The sequence below is a fragment of the Otolemur garnettii genome, unplaced genomic scaffold, assembly GCF_000181295.1.
Source record: "Otolemur garnettii isolate 467f Iridium unplaced genomic scaffold, OtoGar3 scaffold00001, whole genome shotgun sequence".
NCBI lineage: Eukaryota > Metazoa > Chordata > Mammalia > Primates > Galagidae > Otolemur > Otolemur garnettii.
This window is the reverse complement of record NW_003852396.1, coordinates 36,295,711-36,311,884: the sequence shown is the minus strand read 5'-3', so window position 1 is coordinate 36,311,884 and position 16,174 is coordinate 36,295,711. Positions and strand designations below refer to the sequence as shown.

Genomic DNA, 16,174 nt, shown 5'->3' with positions numbered 1-16,174 from the left:
TATATACACTGATCCATTTATCCATATTCTATAGTTAAAGAAACTGAATCTTAGGAATAAATTATTCGAGGTTACACAGAGATGAGACATGAACCTCAGGAGTCCAGATCCATGCTCTTACTCTATAGGAACAGCTTCCACAGAGGCTGCTGGCTAATTCTCCAGCATTCAGTCCAGCTCACCAAAAGTGCAAGGTTAGTCGGCATGTGAAGCTAGGATGCCTGGGTGTGTCGGCCTTCGCAGCTCTTCTGGCCCAGTGGCCAGGCTACCAGATCACTCATTTGAGTACCAGATGACACAGAACAAAGACTCACATTAGCAGCCTGAGTTCACTCCACATCTACTGCAGAACCCAAGCCAGTTGCATGGGGGATTCATGGTGATTCCATTTTCTTTGTGACTTTGAGTTGGAATTTGGCTTAAACACTGAGAGTGCTGAAAAGCCAGGGAATGGTGTGAAGATGCTGACAGTGCTGGGGTTTCTGTTCCTTGGAAAATGAACTACTGCTTACAGGGCAGTGTGTGGGTCCCACAGACCACCACTTAGAGCTATTTTTAGAGGTCTTTCATGGATGTGTGGGTTGGAGCCACGGATCTCAATGAAGGACAGGTGTGAGCTGTTTGTCAGCCAGGAACCAAATAGCTGAGGGGGCTTAGGTCCTCTGGATACATGTGACAGGAGATTACCTTATCCCTAGGCTTCAACTGTTAGGAAAAGGAACTGGAGCATCGGCCCTGATCAGCCTTTACTCAGCAACCACAGCCAGGCTGGGTGTAGTCAACAGACCATGGGACCTCTGGTTAGCTGGGAGGCGGGGGTGGGGGTGGGGGGCGGGGAGATCTTGATCTGGAATGTAGGAAGGAGCCTACAGCTGAAGGACTGAGGGGGCTGAGCTGCACTGCTCAGAGAGAACCTGGTCTCACCCAATCCTCTTTCACTTCTTTCACTTTTCCCCTGCCTGGTAATAACCAGTAATAGTTAACAGCAAACATGTTATTGAATGCTGCTACATGCATAGCACTATGCTAAGCATTTTATATGCATTAGCTTACTTGATCTTCAAAAAACCTATATGCGGCAGGTACTATTATCTTCCTTATTTTATATATGGAGAATCCAGGTTTTGAGATAATCTACCAAGGATCATATAGCTAGTGAACATGGCACAGCCAGGATTCTAATCCAAGTCTCACTAAACTCCATGCTCTTAACCAGGGGTCCTGAAACTTTTTAAACAGGGGGCCAGTTCACTGTCCCTCAGACCACTGGAGGGCCGGGTTGCGGCCCCGGGATGAGTTGGCTGCTAAGCAAGACAGGCAGCAGCGGCAAAAACACCCAGCAGGCTACATGTGGCCCGCAGGCCGTAGTTTAAGGATGCCTGCATAAGAGTAAACACCATTCCATCTCTCAAAGGCCCTAGATCACTGCTTTTCTTCTGAGCAAATATTTCTCCTCCAGTTCTTTGCCTCCTTGAACACAGGTATCATCCCCTCACCTTGAGACATTATCCTCTTGGCTGGTACAAAAGGCAAGGTCTCTTACTCTATGTACCAGGTCACACCTTGTGCAGGTCCTCTTCCTCTAGGGTCCACCCCCTCCACTCTTCTATTCAGAATGAAGGAGACAGTGTTTTCACCTTCAAAACTATGGGTTCAGAGAAACCTGCTTTCCAAGCCCCTTCGGCCCAGCACGTGAGAAAGGGTAGGTGAGCCGTGCAGATAAGATGTGCTAGAGCCTCAGGCTGGGATCAGCAAAGGATGTGGGGCATGGGTGGGGAGGCATCATGGCCTCACACAAAGTAAGTAGGAATGAGAAGGAGCACATATGGGAAGAAAGGTTCAAAAAGGGAGATAGTAGTATGCTTGGGAGCTCGACATGGTAGACATAAGAGACTAGGGCTCACGACCAGGGTCACAGGATGAAAGGGATTTTTTTAAAAGAAGATTTTTTTAAAATGGCAATAGTGTTTAGGGTAAAGAATAGGGCAAGTAGTCTGATCACAGTGCCTATGACATATCCAACCCTTTATGTTTTACTTTTTAAAAAATGTTCTTCAAAAAGTAGAAGAAAAATATTTGTCTAGCTATAAGTCATCCTGCAAGATTCTGAAGGTTCCTTGCTTAAAGCTTCCCTCAGCAAACTTCCAACTGTCCCCAGTGGCCGGAGCTCACACCCATGAGTCTCAGGATGGAAAGGGCCTTCCTACATTGCGTCACATGCAGAATTAGTTCTTCCACACACAGAGCTTGTCTTGCACGAGGTACAGAGTTACAACATCTGCCCAGGGGCTGGAACACAGCTCTGATAATTCCAAGCACGTGTTGGCTGGAAGGACCACTCGGTTAAAAGCTTTGTTTTGGATAGGGGGAAATAAAGACTAAGTGATGGGAGGTGTGCTTCTTACCTGCTCCCCTGCAGCATCTCCCCAGTAAAGCTTTTTACTTAAGATGATTCAAACCTTTGCCAGCAGGCTCTCTGGTAGCTGCGATGCCCCAGGAGCTGAGCACAGACAAGATTTCTGCTGGGTTCTAAACCAGTAATTTTCTACATATTTGGCAGAGGAGATGAAGAAACAGGACTAGACTGGGAGCATGACCAGGCTGCACCACAAAGAGCCATGACACTCAGAACCATGAGGCTCTGAGCCTCTCTTGGGCCTTGCTAAATGAGAGGTTTATAATGGCTGATCCCTCCAAGCCCTCCAGCCCTGTAATTGTGTTCAGCTGCCTCACTTTTCCCAGCATGGCCTTCCATAGACCACATCACAGCTCGAGTAATTTTCTTAAAATACATACTGGACCCCCCGTAAATCCCATGTCACTTCCCAGCTGTAAGCCCCTCTCCCCCAGCATATAGACCACATCACCCACAACCCTTCTCCGTGCCCTCAGCTGTCCTGCATGACCTGGCACCTGCCTGCCTCTGCCCACCCCCGTGGAGCTCAGCCACACCACCCTTCTCTGTCTTGCCACTTGCCCAGATTCCCCGTTGCTTTCGAAACTACATACACCATCCCCTTTGCGTGGAATGTTCTTCACCCTGTTTTCCACCTGACTCACTCCCACTGTTCTTTCAGGTTTCATGAAATGTAATTTTCTCCCAGAGGGCTCCCTGACCCCTCCTTCTCAGTCAGAACAGTCGGCCTGCACCTCCTGCTGTTCCTGCTCACTGCACTTATCAGTTTGCAATCTGAGGTTTACTTCCTGGCACAGTTTAACCTCCAGCTCCAGCAGCAGGTGGAAGGTCCATGGAGGGTGGTTCTACTTTGCTCACCACTGTACACTCTATACATGAAACTCAGTAAATAGTTTCTGACTGAGCGCTGCAGAGGGCACACACAAAGGCCAATCGGCTAGGGCTTGGGAGTTGGGGTCCAGGGATCTGCAAGCTCCTTTCGAGCTGGATACTTTATGCCTTTCCTGTCCTTCTGTAGTTACAATGTCAAATCTCTTATCTGTCAGCTGTTTTTGTCCTTCCCGCCTCTACAAAAACATTCAGCCTAAAATCCCTCAGTGTGAAAATTAACGCATACTTATCTTAGCCAATTTAAAGGCAACCACAAAAGAACAGACCTGAGTGGTATGAGTATGATGCCACCCCAGCCCCCAACACTCATTCATCCCTTGTTCACATTTATCCCCTAAAGAAAGGACATGCACAACTTGCAGCCTAAACCTTGAGCCTCACAGTATTCAAGGGAGGACTCTGAGAGCCGTCCTCAGAAACGCAGAAGCTCATTTGGCTGGCAGCAGATGTACCCTTCACTCTGGCTAACATTAGGGTTGAGAATGAGTTAAACAACTTCCGAATTCAGCACATTTAAAAAGGCAGCAACTTCCTCTCTGTGTCCTCAAACCGACGGACACATTTTTTTGGTCACGGTGTTCGGAGCCTCTGACTGTTTAAGTGCCAAAGTTAAAATAACTCACTTTCCTCACTCCATTCTTGCCTTTCTGTACAGAGGCTCATTCACCAGAATGTCAGCAGAGAAACAAAGACAGCTGACTGTTTTCTCCCCTGGTGTCTATAATTAGATTCTCATGTAGAACTTGGCCACAACAGGGCTTTTGCTGGACAATACCCACCCCCCAACACACCTCCCACAAACACCCCAAAGGGTCTCCCCTTCACTCATCTCCATGGAGACACAGACAAAGCAGCCAGCCACTTACCCTCTTCAGCCACGAGAAATGCTTGTAAACATCAATGTCCCCATCCATGCTGGGCACCCATGTCAGCAGTTAGATTCCTTGGTTGAAAAAGCCCTTTTTCTGGCTGGAGACCAAGTTCTCTCCTCTTCCTTGCCTCTGCCCCCTCCCCCCTCAGGAACACCAAGCTGTGTTCAAATTTCCCCACTTCCCTGGCCTGTGTCCTTCAGTCTTTCCCTAGACAGTTTCAGATACACAAGGACTCAGCCCAGACTGTGCTGCGCCAGGGTCCTCCTCCACCACCCCCACAGGCGCGCGCGCGCGCGCGTGTGTGTGTGTGTGTGTGTGTGTGTGTGTGTGTGTGTGTGCGCACACACACACACACACCCTGGGGGGACTGGGATGCAGAGCCCTGCGGAGCACTCAAACCTAACAAAAACATAGGGGGAAAGAGAGACTTGGACAGGGGTTGTAAACACAACACACAGGCATGCACACGGGAACGTTCTTCTCAGTGATAATACCAGAGCCTGCCAGAGGGAGCCAATCCCGAAGAAAATTCCTTGTCTGGCTTCCCCCTTCTGGAGTGGCTGGAACTCATTACCGAGAGCCCCGATTTCCTGTCTCTCCTTTACTCTGCGTTTACCCAGGGCTCCCAGCTGCTCTCAGTTTATTTGGGACTGGGGAGAGGACTAAAAATAAGTGCTGCTCTTGGAGGAGCTTGCTGGTTCCCACACACAGCCTGACCCCCGCCCCGCAGCCCACGCCTACCCCTTTTCCAGACGAGCAACAGGCTGTGCCCTGAAGAAAGCTTGTTGTTTCCAAAAAAGAACAGATTCATAACTGGCCCCAGTCTAAGAGTCCTTGTCCCTGCTGTGTGCCGGGCTCTGCGTGGGGTGTCTTCTGTCCTTGGCACTGGTGGCACTCTCCACCAGAAACCAAATACTTCAGCCTCGGGGGAATCTAGCCCTGCCTATGCTGTGGGCAGCCCCCACCCAGGGCTCCCCAGGGCCACATTCTGTACCAGGGGCCTGGGAGGTGCTGCCTGTCGAGTCCCAGGCCTGCCTCCCTGCCACCTGCCCCAGCTCTGGCTCTAGACTACCTGGCTTTACCAACCAAGGCGGTGGGAAGGGTGAGGCTGCTTCATGTGTGTTTCCATGAGACTTAGGGAACAGCCCTGGGTAGGCAGGAGCCTTAGAAAGCTGGAGACTGGGAAGGAGCTATATCCTACTGAGGGCTGGTCACATGCTGGCTTTGCCCTCCCCAGATGCCACCTCCAATCTCCTACTCCCATCCTAAAAGCAACTTTTCTCCCTCACCCAGCCTTTAATGTGGGGCCTTTGGCTATGACTGATCATGAAAATGACCTTTGATGTGGGTGCGGCGGGAGCTGTGGTTACATGCAAGGTCTCTGAGCTCTGCTTTGGCAAGGGACTTGCAGACGCCCATTGTTCAGTGCCTGGGGCTTCCTGATGCTCTCAGGCGTCCCCTCAGGGCTTTCCTGGAACACCTAGCTAGGCTCTGCTGGGTGTCAGCATGTCCCTCAGCATGGCAGCACAGTCCCCACAGCCAGAAGCAAGGCACGAAAGTCAGGGCAGAAACAATGCCTGGCAGCACCATCCCCAGCAGGCTGGCCCAGCCCATGGAGACCACAGAGGCGGTGGGGAGGATAGCTCTGGCCAGCAGCTGGCATGAGGGGAGGAGTAAATTCCTGGAGACACACCCATGCAGAGGCCATAAAGGAAAAGCTGCTCTGATGCCCCTGCCCTGAGCTTAGCCCCTTCCTCCTCACCTCTGGCCCTGCTCCAGAGCATGGCCCGGCACCCACCCAGACTGTCACAGGATGCACCAGTGAAGAGTATCTCTAAGGCTGCAATGGGGTGGGTAGGTTGTTTTCTTTTCTGTCTAAAAGCTGGGGAAACTCAAATGAAAAAATTCATTTAGTCAATATACGCTTGCCCAGCATCCAAGGCAAATGAAACCGACTTCCTGCCCTGAGTAAATAAAGAATTACCACATGGTCTGTAATAAAGGTGTATCTGGGTCTCAGACAGGAAGAGGCAGGGGAGCTGACTTGGGGGCTGGTGGGGAGAGGGAAACAGAGCCCCAGTCCCAGCAGGACAGGAGCCCCTGCTCTCCTTAGAGGAACTCATTCCCTTCTTTAGGCTCTGGAATAAGAGAGGAGGAAAAAGGGGACACGGCCTCTCATCCTCCATTCTAAAGCCCAGTTGCCATGAAGTGTGGCCCAGGCACTTGTCCCAACCCTGCAGAGCACCCGCTCCTCTCTGCTGAACCAGGCTAACTGTCCACATGTCTGTCCTCTGCACCCAACTGCCAGGAGTACTTTTGAGTTCTGGCTCACTTCTCTAACTTACATGCCTAGCACAACTCTTGGTATATAGCAGGAACTTAAACATCCTCTGGATGAAAGAATGAGGCTTTAATATTAAGACCAGCAAAGTAAGACTAAAATTCTACTTAAAGAGACACTTAAAGGACTGTTTCCCCAGAGTAAAGAGGAAAAGACAGGGCCAACTTCATTTATTAGCTCACTTGTGAAGGAGGGTGCAGGGAGAGAAAGAGACAGGAAAAGAGGGAGGGAGGAAAAGAGGAAGGGAAGAATTCGGACAAGCTGCAGCTAAATTCTTAACATATTTTCATGGCATCCTCAAGTAGCAATTCTTACCTCAGCCTTTAAAAGGAAAAAATACCCACCAAAATACATTTTACTTACATTGCAATTTAACTAAAAAAATCCATAAATTAACACTCCAAAAATCTAGGAGCAAGGCATCTATGTGTGGCTGTTGGGAGTGAAAAGGGAGGTAGATATGAGATGCCACGGGTTCGGAAGCCTAGGCCACTCTCCTTACTCCTTGTCCCCCAAGGCCCAGTGCCAGCCCCCTCATGAGGCACACACACCTAAAAGACTGTTCTGGTCATGAGTGTCTCACAGTGGCCTACAGATGGACTTCAGGGAATTAGGTAAGCCCTCAAATATGTTCATAAAAAATATACAAAGTACTATTTGTATGCATAAATCTCTGCTTCTCTAAAACAATTTCTCAGATGATCAAAATGGTCCATGACTCCCCAAAGATTAGAAGGCTAAGCAGTTCTTCCAAAGGCTTAGGCTGCCCTATTACTGGGGGTAGGGAGCCTGGGCAGCATATTGTTCTTGTGAGGTGGAGTCCCAGGGGCCCACAGGACCCATCTCTGAAGACAGGTGGCCTCAGGAACCACAAAGGGTACACAAATAGGGGACATTACAGTGACCCCGACAGGCCCCAGGGCCTTCTCAGAAGCTCTTTAGTCACCTGCAACCATTTCTGCCTAGAACATGAGGTAGTCAGCTGAGGGCAAGGGGCAGGAGATAAAGCCTAGGCATTCTGGAATAAAAACACAGCTAAGAGGCCAGGCTGGCCATGTTTGGACAGAGGACCTCACTGTAGTGTGTCCCTGTTTAGGAAAGAACCCCAAGATTTTCACCTACCTGGCAGGAATTCCAGGTACTTGTGAGACTGGCTGAAGAGGGAGGAAGAGTGCCCTGAGGTTTTGCTCCTGTTTCCTTGAAAGGGTCAGCAGCAACTTATCACTGGTCAGAACTGGACTGATGGGAGTCCTGTGGGTCATGTGCTGTCCTGCTGACCTATCATCTACATCCTGGGCTCTGCTCAGCCCTGAGCCTTGGCCTCTGGGCCATAGGTGGCAGCTGCTAAGACGCCCTCCCTATAAGTCAGATGCAAGCTTGTGTCATCAACAGAGGTACAGCACAATGGGCCTGCCACCAAAGAGAAGGGCAGGAGGAGAAGGTAGAACCCAGGAAGAGAGTCCTGATCACTAAGCATCCTCCTGGCTACCACACCCCAAGTCCCCATAGTGCCTAAGCATGGAGAACCCACCACCACAGTAGATTCAGATAAGGGTCCACAGACTTTTCCTGTGAAGGCCCAGATGATAAGCACTTTAGGTTTGGTGGACCACACGGTCTCTGTCATACTCAGCTCTGCTATGATTAAAGTGAAAGGGGCTATTACTAACCCCTAAACCAATGCATAGCTGTGTTCTAGTGAAACTTCATTTATGAACGCTGAAATTTCTATTTTATATCATTTTCACATCATAAAATAGTCTTGTGACTTTTTTCCCCCCTCAAATCACTGAAAAATGTAACAAACCGTTTTTAGCTGATGGGGTGTAAGAAAGAGGCAGTGGGCCAAATGTAGGTGTAGCACTGCTAACAAGCTCCCAGGTGATGCTCATACTACTGGTCCCAGGACCACACCTGCAGTAGTAAAAGTTCAGAAAACCATTTTCAGAAGTTCCTTGAAGCAGAGGATACTGAACAAGAGGCCTGGGAATATGAATTCCCTGGAGCCTGCCCATAAGTGAGTGTCTAAAAGGGGAGAGAGCTCTTGGTGGTGTAGCTCTAGCAGGTCTTTGTGGGTGGAGGGTAAGTGGTGTCTACATACTCAGACCTCAAGTTATGCTAACCTGGCAACATCACCCACCATTTCCCCTGGGGCTGAAGCAAGAAATTTAGCAGGGAAGGATTTATTTGCTCTTTCACCAGTGTTTGCACATTCTTGGTCATTTATAAACATTGGTTCTTAGGGACTGAAATAGTCTCTTTAGGTCGGGTCTGAAAGGAACCAGATCACTAGAATTTAATAGGGTAAATTTACTTTGCAGAGGGAAAATCAAAATACAGGAAAACTAAAACTTCTAAATTTATAGGATCTAAAGGCTTCTAATCTGGGGTGCAGTGTCAGGAAAAAATGCATTCGAAATCCATCCAATGATTGGAAGTCTCTGTGGGGCAGGGCCTGACAGACAATGTAGGGTAGGAAATGCCGCCTAGAATGGAGAAGGTCATCCCACCATCAACCCAGCGAGAGGCACTACAAGGAGTTAGGAGGGGGGATCTCACCAGTCACAATGGAAGGTCAAGTGTACACTCCCAGGACCAGCCGTCCCTGTCTCTTCTCCCCAACCCCAAACAGTAGAGCCTTCCCCTGCCTGCCATTTGTCCACTGGTTTCCAAGGAAAATGGGAAAGAACTCTTTGCCAGCTGACCCAGGTGCACCGTCTAGCAGTTTCACTAATAAGAAGTGCTTATGTCATCTTTCTAATCTAAAAAAGAAAAAAAAGCTATTTTCTCATATAAAGCCCACAATGTACCTTATTCCTTAGGATTTAGACTTCCTAGCATTTGTCCCTGACTCCCACCTAGTGGCTTCTTCCAGCACTGCAGAGGGACAAAGAACCACTGCTGGCCCCGCCCCTATCCCTATGCAAGACAAGAGTCCCTTGGGAGCTGAGCACAGGAAAGAAAGCCCCGACACCACCTCCCTTCTCAGCTCCCAAGTTCACACCTGTCACAGGGAAATGTAAGAAATGTACGCTGAGAATCAGCTCATGTAGGCTTTTTTAAAACAGCAAGCCAATTTTTCCTTCCCTATTTTCAAATCCAGAGAAAAAAATTTTCCTACAAAACTCCTGTTTGTAACTTTTCAGAATTCAAATGTTCAAAATACATATATCCAGACTTGTTTTTTGTTCCATTCCCTGGGTGGAGAATGGAGATATAGAAATGAATCACATAGCAAGAGAATCTCAAGCTCACATTTTATAATTCATAAAACAGCTTTTCTCCCCACCTTTTTTTGCAACTCCTTTGGCTTTTCAATATGGTAAACAGATTTGCCACTTGGCCAGAAGGAAAGACTGCAAGTGGAATCTGGCAGGAACACATGAGCTTTGTTTGAGACACTCTGAGCTGAGAAGCCACCATCTGTAGCAAGGTAGTTAGGAACTGATGAGGGGGGAGGCTTAGCTCCCACTACCACCACCTGGGGCTGGGTCTCTTTGTTTCTTGAGAGACTAGTTTAAAAGGTAACTGAGGGCACCTGAACTGAGCATACACCCTGGAAACGGCCCCACCCCAGCCCACCTGGGCCCAGCAGAGGACGCCCCTTCAGGAGGACAACTCCTCTGGCTGTTCAATACGGTCAACAGCTTTGCCTCTTCCCTGCTCTTGAGGTACAGGCCTCAGTGGAGCTCCAACCTCGGGGCAGCTGTATATACAGAGGTTTGTAAGCTGTCTGCATTTTGGAAACCAAGAGATCTAGATTGAGGGAAGCAAAGGCTGCTGCCTACAAAGAGGCCACTCAAAGAGGTCCTTAGGACAAACTGCAGTGTCCCATGTACAGATACTGTCAAACTCAGCTACATTTCCAGTCAAGAAACTGGGTCCCAGAGGAGCAAAGAAGAGGTTCACCCAAAGGCATTTATGAGTAAGTGGCAGTGCCAGGGTAGAAGAACCCTGGCATTTTAAGTCCAGCCTACCTCCCATACTGCCCAACCCTGGTTCAGTCTGTCTCCACTTGCCCAAGCACACCTTGCAAAGGAATGCCTGGGCTCCCACAGGGTGGCCAAGCATACTCCATGTGCCCCCATTCCAAAGACATGTCCACAGTACAGCCCATCTATAGGTTCTCTGCCCTCTGTCCCCACTTGGGAACCTGATCTTTGCCCAGCCATGCCTTCACCCTGAAGCTGATGGGTCTGCCTGTTGTTTCTCCAACTTCATCTTGAAACTTCACCAATAATCTCCCTTATACAATGTATTAAGCAGTAGAACACACAGTCTGGCAAGAGATGAGGATGCAACTCTACTGGCTCTGGTATATTGTGGGAATCATCAAAGACCTGGGCCACTAATCAATACTGTGCATGAGACTGGGTCTACTCTCCCCTAGTTGGCTGTCCCAAACCCTGAAGAGCCCGTTGGAATCTGACTGGCTAATCCCTCTGGGGCTTCAACAACCACCCTAGCCCTGGATCTACCCTATCAACTTCCACCCATCCAGGCCAAGGTGTGGAAGAGCGGAGATGCCCATTTCAGACCATGAAAAAACCCCACTTAAAGTACAGCTAAAATCGTAGACACGGTCATAGCACCACCAGCTCCTTCTTGAGTGTGGTACATGTCAGGGCCACTGGTGAGGCTCTCTCCTCTCTGGCCTTCTGCACTACTTGGTAAGGTTCTGGGGCTCTTGTCCCAAAACTAAGAGTGTCATTCTGCACTTTATTGCAATAAATAGAAGAGGCAGCAGCTGCCCCTTTCTGGACCTCAGCTCTGTTCCCATAGTAGCAGAGATGCCTCAGCCTCCCAGACTAGGCCTTAGCTTCATATTCTGTGAACAATGACCCTGAGTTCGGCCCTATCTGCCATGAAAAGCCACCTTCTTGACCCTGAGTATAACACTGCTCCACTGCCCCCACAGGGCAGGACAGCCTCCCTGATGCTTCCTCTGCAGCTGGGCCTGACTCACCTCACACTTGAGAAGCCTATACATGAGATGCTCATCCAGCATCTCCCAGGGCTGGGCTATGAATTCACATGCAGCTACTGCCCCCAGACAACAGCATCCAGACCCATTATTCCTTGCCTCATTAAGGCCTCACTGGGAACCCCAGCTCTTGCACCCTTTGTGGTCAAGATTCCACTTCTCCTCTTTGTATTTACTGCCAAGGGGCAGGACCCTGGTTTAGGCCCCAGAGCCCTGGAAACTCACAGCCCTGCACCACTGAATCCTGAGCAGGTCTGTGCCACTTGGTCTTTAGGATAAGTCCGGCCAGTTTATACCCATCTCCAGACTAGTCCTGGCCAGGAGCCCTCCTACTACTGCTGACCATGCTGTCCAACTGTGTCTCAGCCCTGTGAAGACCCAGCAGAGGGGGAACTAGCTCCACTGCAAAGAAACCCAGCTGCCTTCTGTGATGCTCCCCCACCATGAGCTCCCCCTCTTTAAGACATGAGGGAGGGCCCAGGACTAGTCTGTCCTATTCTAACAACCAACCACTCCTCCACATTCTCACCTGTGTCTTCAGCAGCCCACTTTTCTTTTTTCTTGTGGCCTACAGATGCTATGGTCCCAGGAAGTCCTTAAGCGCCAGTGAACGGAAACAGCACAAGCCCACATTTCCTACCACGTGTTCCTACCACCCGATCCTTCCCCTCTGGCCACAGCTAACTGGCCCTTGGGTGGACATCTGATCCAAGGGCAGCTAATCCATAACTGTGCTTAAATTAAAAGTCTTCAATCATTATTTCTTTTGCAATTAACATTTCTTGATTTGCATGGAGAACATAGCTCAAAAATTACGAGCTACCTAATCACAACCTTTCCTGTAGGAATTAGAATTTTTTTTTCAAAACTGGAGAGGACATGGGGAAAAACTGTCAATCAATAAGAAGAATAAACTCAAAATAATGAATTTTTGTGGCAGTCACTCTAAACTACCCTCTGGAGGGCTGTTCTTTTACCCTGACTTCATCACCTTTCCTTTCTGGCAGATGCCACCTCCCACTGTGGTGAATGGAAGTACCAATACTTGCTTTCCCAGTCCCCTCTACAGCTGGGGTTTGCACATATGAACAAACCCTTTCCCTTGGGAGGAAATGGGAAGTCTACTGGAGGGTTCCAAAGAAAGATTTTCCCATCAAATTAAAAAAAGAAAAAAATGGACACACCAAAACCATTCTCTACCCCTGGACATGGTTGTATAGTTGTATGTGTGGACATTGCCTAGAGCTCCAGCAGTCATCTTGCAAGTATTAGGGAACATGCCTGAGAAATAAAACAACCCTATGAAAATGGTGGGGCAGAAAGATGACAAAATCCAGAGAGCTGAGGTCACTCAGAGCCACTAATTTACCCCAGGGACTGCTCATCCTCTGGAGATTTTATTAGTGGCATATAAACCTTATTGTTTATGCTATTTTTACAGCAGAAAGTATCCCAACTGATATTGATGTCATGAGGCAAAGCTGGCCTGTGTCAGCCCAGTGTTATGATAACGCAGTAACTCAGAGGTATAGGACAATGTCAGCGTATCTATCTGCAGAAGAGAACGGGGCAAGCATGAAAGGGATGCACAGCCATCATGAGTAAGGACGCACTCGTCAGTCCTGCCTATCCCTCAAAAACTGCCTTACTAGCTCCAATTCCAATCTGAACCTACGTGTGATTTTTTGAAAATAATACAAGTGAGTCTTTTTTTTTTTTTTTTTGAGACAGAGCCTCAAGCTGTCCCCCTGGGCAGAGTGCAGTGGCATTACAGCTCACAGCAACCTCCAACTCCTGGGCTCAAGCGAATCTCCTGCCTCCGCCTCCCAAGTAGCTGGGACCACAGGCGCCCGCCACAACGCCCAGCTATTTTTTGATTGCAGCCATCATTGTTGTTTGGCGGGTCCGAGCTGGGGATTCGAACCCACCACCTTAGGTGTACGTGGCTGGCGCCTTAGCCGGTTGAGCTATAGGCGCCGAGCCACAAGTGAGTCTTAATGGTTTAAAGCAATGTTTTAAACTTGATTGTGCAACTGTTCGTTGTGGCTCACACCTATAATCCCAGCATTCTGTGAGGCCAAGGCAAGTAGACTGCTTAAGCTCAGGAGTTTGAGAGCAGCATAAACAAGAGCAAAACCCCATTTCTACTAAAAATAGAAAAACTACCCAGGTATTGCAGCAGGTACCTATAGTTCTAAATTAGTCAGGAGGCTGAGGCAAGAGCCCAAGAGTTTGAGGTTGCTATGATCTATGACACCATGGTACTCAAACCAGGGCGACACAGTGAGACTCTGTCTCCAAAAAAAAAAAAAAAAAAAAAAGGTGGGCTAAAGTTCTGCCCTTCCCTTGACCCTGAGCCACCCTGAGAAGGTTCCGCAGGTGTGGGGCAGGGACCTATTTTTCATAAGCTCCTAGGGGATGCCAAAGTTGCTGGGCTATATACCAAAATTTAAGTAGCAGCTTCTAATTAAAAGCACCAATCTAAAACACCTGGTGAGTTTGTTCACTGCTCTGGATTCTATTTTCATCCAGATTAAGACCTAGTGTGGAATGTGTGTATAGACAGATTGTAAAATACAGATAAGCTATCTCTGCCCAGAATCAAAACCTTAACATCCAGCCCTGTATCTTGGAATGTTTATATGAACTTCTGACCCCCTAAAAGTACATCATTCATAGGTTGTTAATGGCCATAATTACTCTAAAAGATTTATGAATGCAATAACTTTTAGGGAATCTTCTCTCCAAAGGCAGGCCTTCCCCAAACCATTATAAATAACGCTCAAACATATCTGCAAATCTGAATGCAAGCAGTTTTCTGCAATGCATTTTATAAAAACCAACAACCATGTCAAATGCCTTTGAATCAAAAATATTTTTTAATAAGTTTCCAAAAAATATTGTTAAAAGTTAAATCCATTTTTTTAATACCACACACTAGAAAACTCTGTTGGTGAATTAGAGTTAATTCTAAGTTAAAAGTCAAACCATACACCTGCTGGAAGAGGACACAGGTGAATAGTTACTTGATCTAAGATTGGGAAAAGCCATTCTAGAGCCAAAAGGAAAACAAGAAACCAAAACAGGAAAGACTGACAGAGTTAATTATAATCTTTTAAAATGTATGCCTCAAAAAGCACTATAACCAGTAAATAACAAAGTGAGGAAAATATGTGCTTTAAATAAAGGAAAAGGCTAAAAAAAAGTCATTAAAATAGATAAGAAAAGCACTAAAATCCTAATAGAAGAGCACGGAATATCTTGGGGATATACTCACCCAAAGGGTTTAAGGTGATCTCTGGAATGTGTAGGAAAAAAATATTGGAAACTTTTTCCTTAACCTATCCTTTAAAAATATTCAAACTGGGGTGGCACCCACAGCTCAGTGGGTAGGGTGCTGGCCACATACACCAAAAGCTGGCAGGTTTAAACCCAGCCTGAGCCAGCTAAAACAACGACAACTGCAACAACAACAAAAAATAGCCAGGCGTTGTGGCGGGCGCCTGTAGTGGCAGCTACTTGGGAGGCTGAGACAAGAGAATCACTTAAGCCCAAGAGTTTGAGGTTGCTGTGAGGTGTGACGCCACAGCACTCTACCAAGGGCAACAACTTGAGACTCTGACTCAAAAAAAAAAAAAAATTCAAATTTTTATAATCTAAATATATAAGAAAAAATTCCACGTGTGATTATGTATACATGGATAATTTTTTTTCTAGATGCAGTATGAAATCTAAAGTTTGGAGACTATACAAAAGATAAGGAATGAATGATTTTTAAATAATTATGTCCATGCAGTTTACTAAACCTGGCTGCTCTAATCCAAATGTATTAATGTCTTTAAGCCTTTTGACAAACTTTCCCAAATCACTTTTCAGAAAGATTTTACCCATTTATATGGAGTCGGGTATAAGATGAGTTTATCACACAGCATCTGTAGGCATTATAAGCTGTACAGTGAGTAATAAAAAAATACTATAAGCAGATTGTGGTTTTGTTTGGGAAGACACGACAATGAATCTCATGGATATGTAATAGTAAGTCCCTGAACAGAGCAATAGGCAGCAAATAAGGCTCTACTATCTAATGAAAGCATTCAAGGAACAATAGAGAAGGCTCTTATAAGAACTCTTGTGATTACATTGAGCCCACTTGGATAATCCAGACAACTGTCCCTACTTTATGGTCAGTTGACTGGTACCCTTGATGTCATCGGCAATCTTGCCCTTTACTGTGTAAGGTAACATATTCACAAATTCTAGTGAGTAGTATATAGACATCTTTGGAGGATCATTCTGCCCACACCAGTATATTACACAGAACCCCAGGCAGACAGCCTATACAATGACAATGTTGAATAATACATATAATGAGTATAATGAAGAATTGTTCCGTGTTCATAAGAAGGCCTGGGGGTGAGACTGCATTGACAGAGAGCTTCTGAACAGAAAACAAGCTAGGATATCTGATACATAGCCCATCTCATCACAAGTGATTTGGCCTTTGAGCAAGGGTATCCCAATCTCCATTGTCTTTGGTCTCTAACTTTAAGCCTTCTGTCCCAATTTAATGCTCCTGTTCCTGTCCTCCCATGTCTGTTCCTACTTTCAATTTTGAATCAAGTCTGAAGGACTCTAGGTTTTAGGAGACTGCTTCCCAGTCTTCACTCTCA

General features: G+C 47.3%; 1 protein-coding gene across 6 annotated transcripts in view; it reads right to left on the bottom strand.

The window, feature by feature from the left end:
* PPFIBP2 (PPFIA binding protein 2) overlaps nt 1-16,174 on the bottom strand; it is a 150,202-nt gene that overhangs the window by 83,203 nt on the left and 50,825 nt on the right. The window contains exon 1 of one of the 6 annotated variants that reach the window (XM_023514239.1): nt 7,643-7,767. The exons of the other annotated variants lie outside the window; for them this stretch is intronic. The gene's annotated coding sequence lies outside the window, so the exon portion shown is untranslated. Of the gene's footprint in view, nt 1-7,642; nt 7,768-16,174 lie in introns of those variants that run through there. 6 annotated transcript variants of the gene reach the window in all.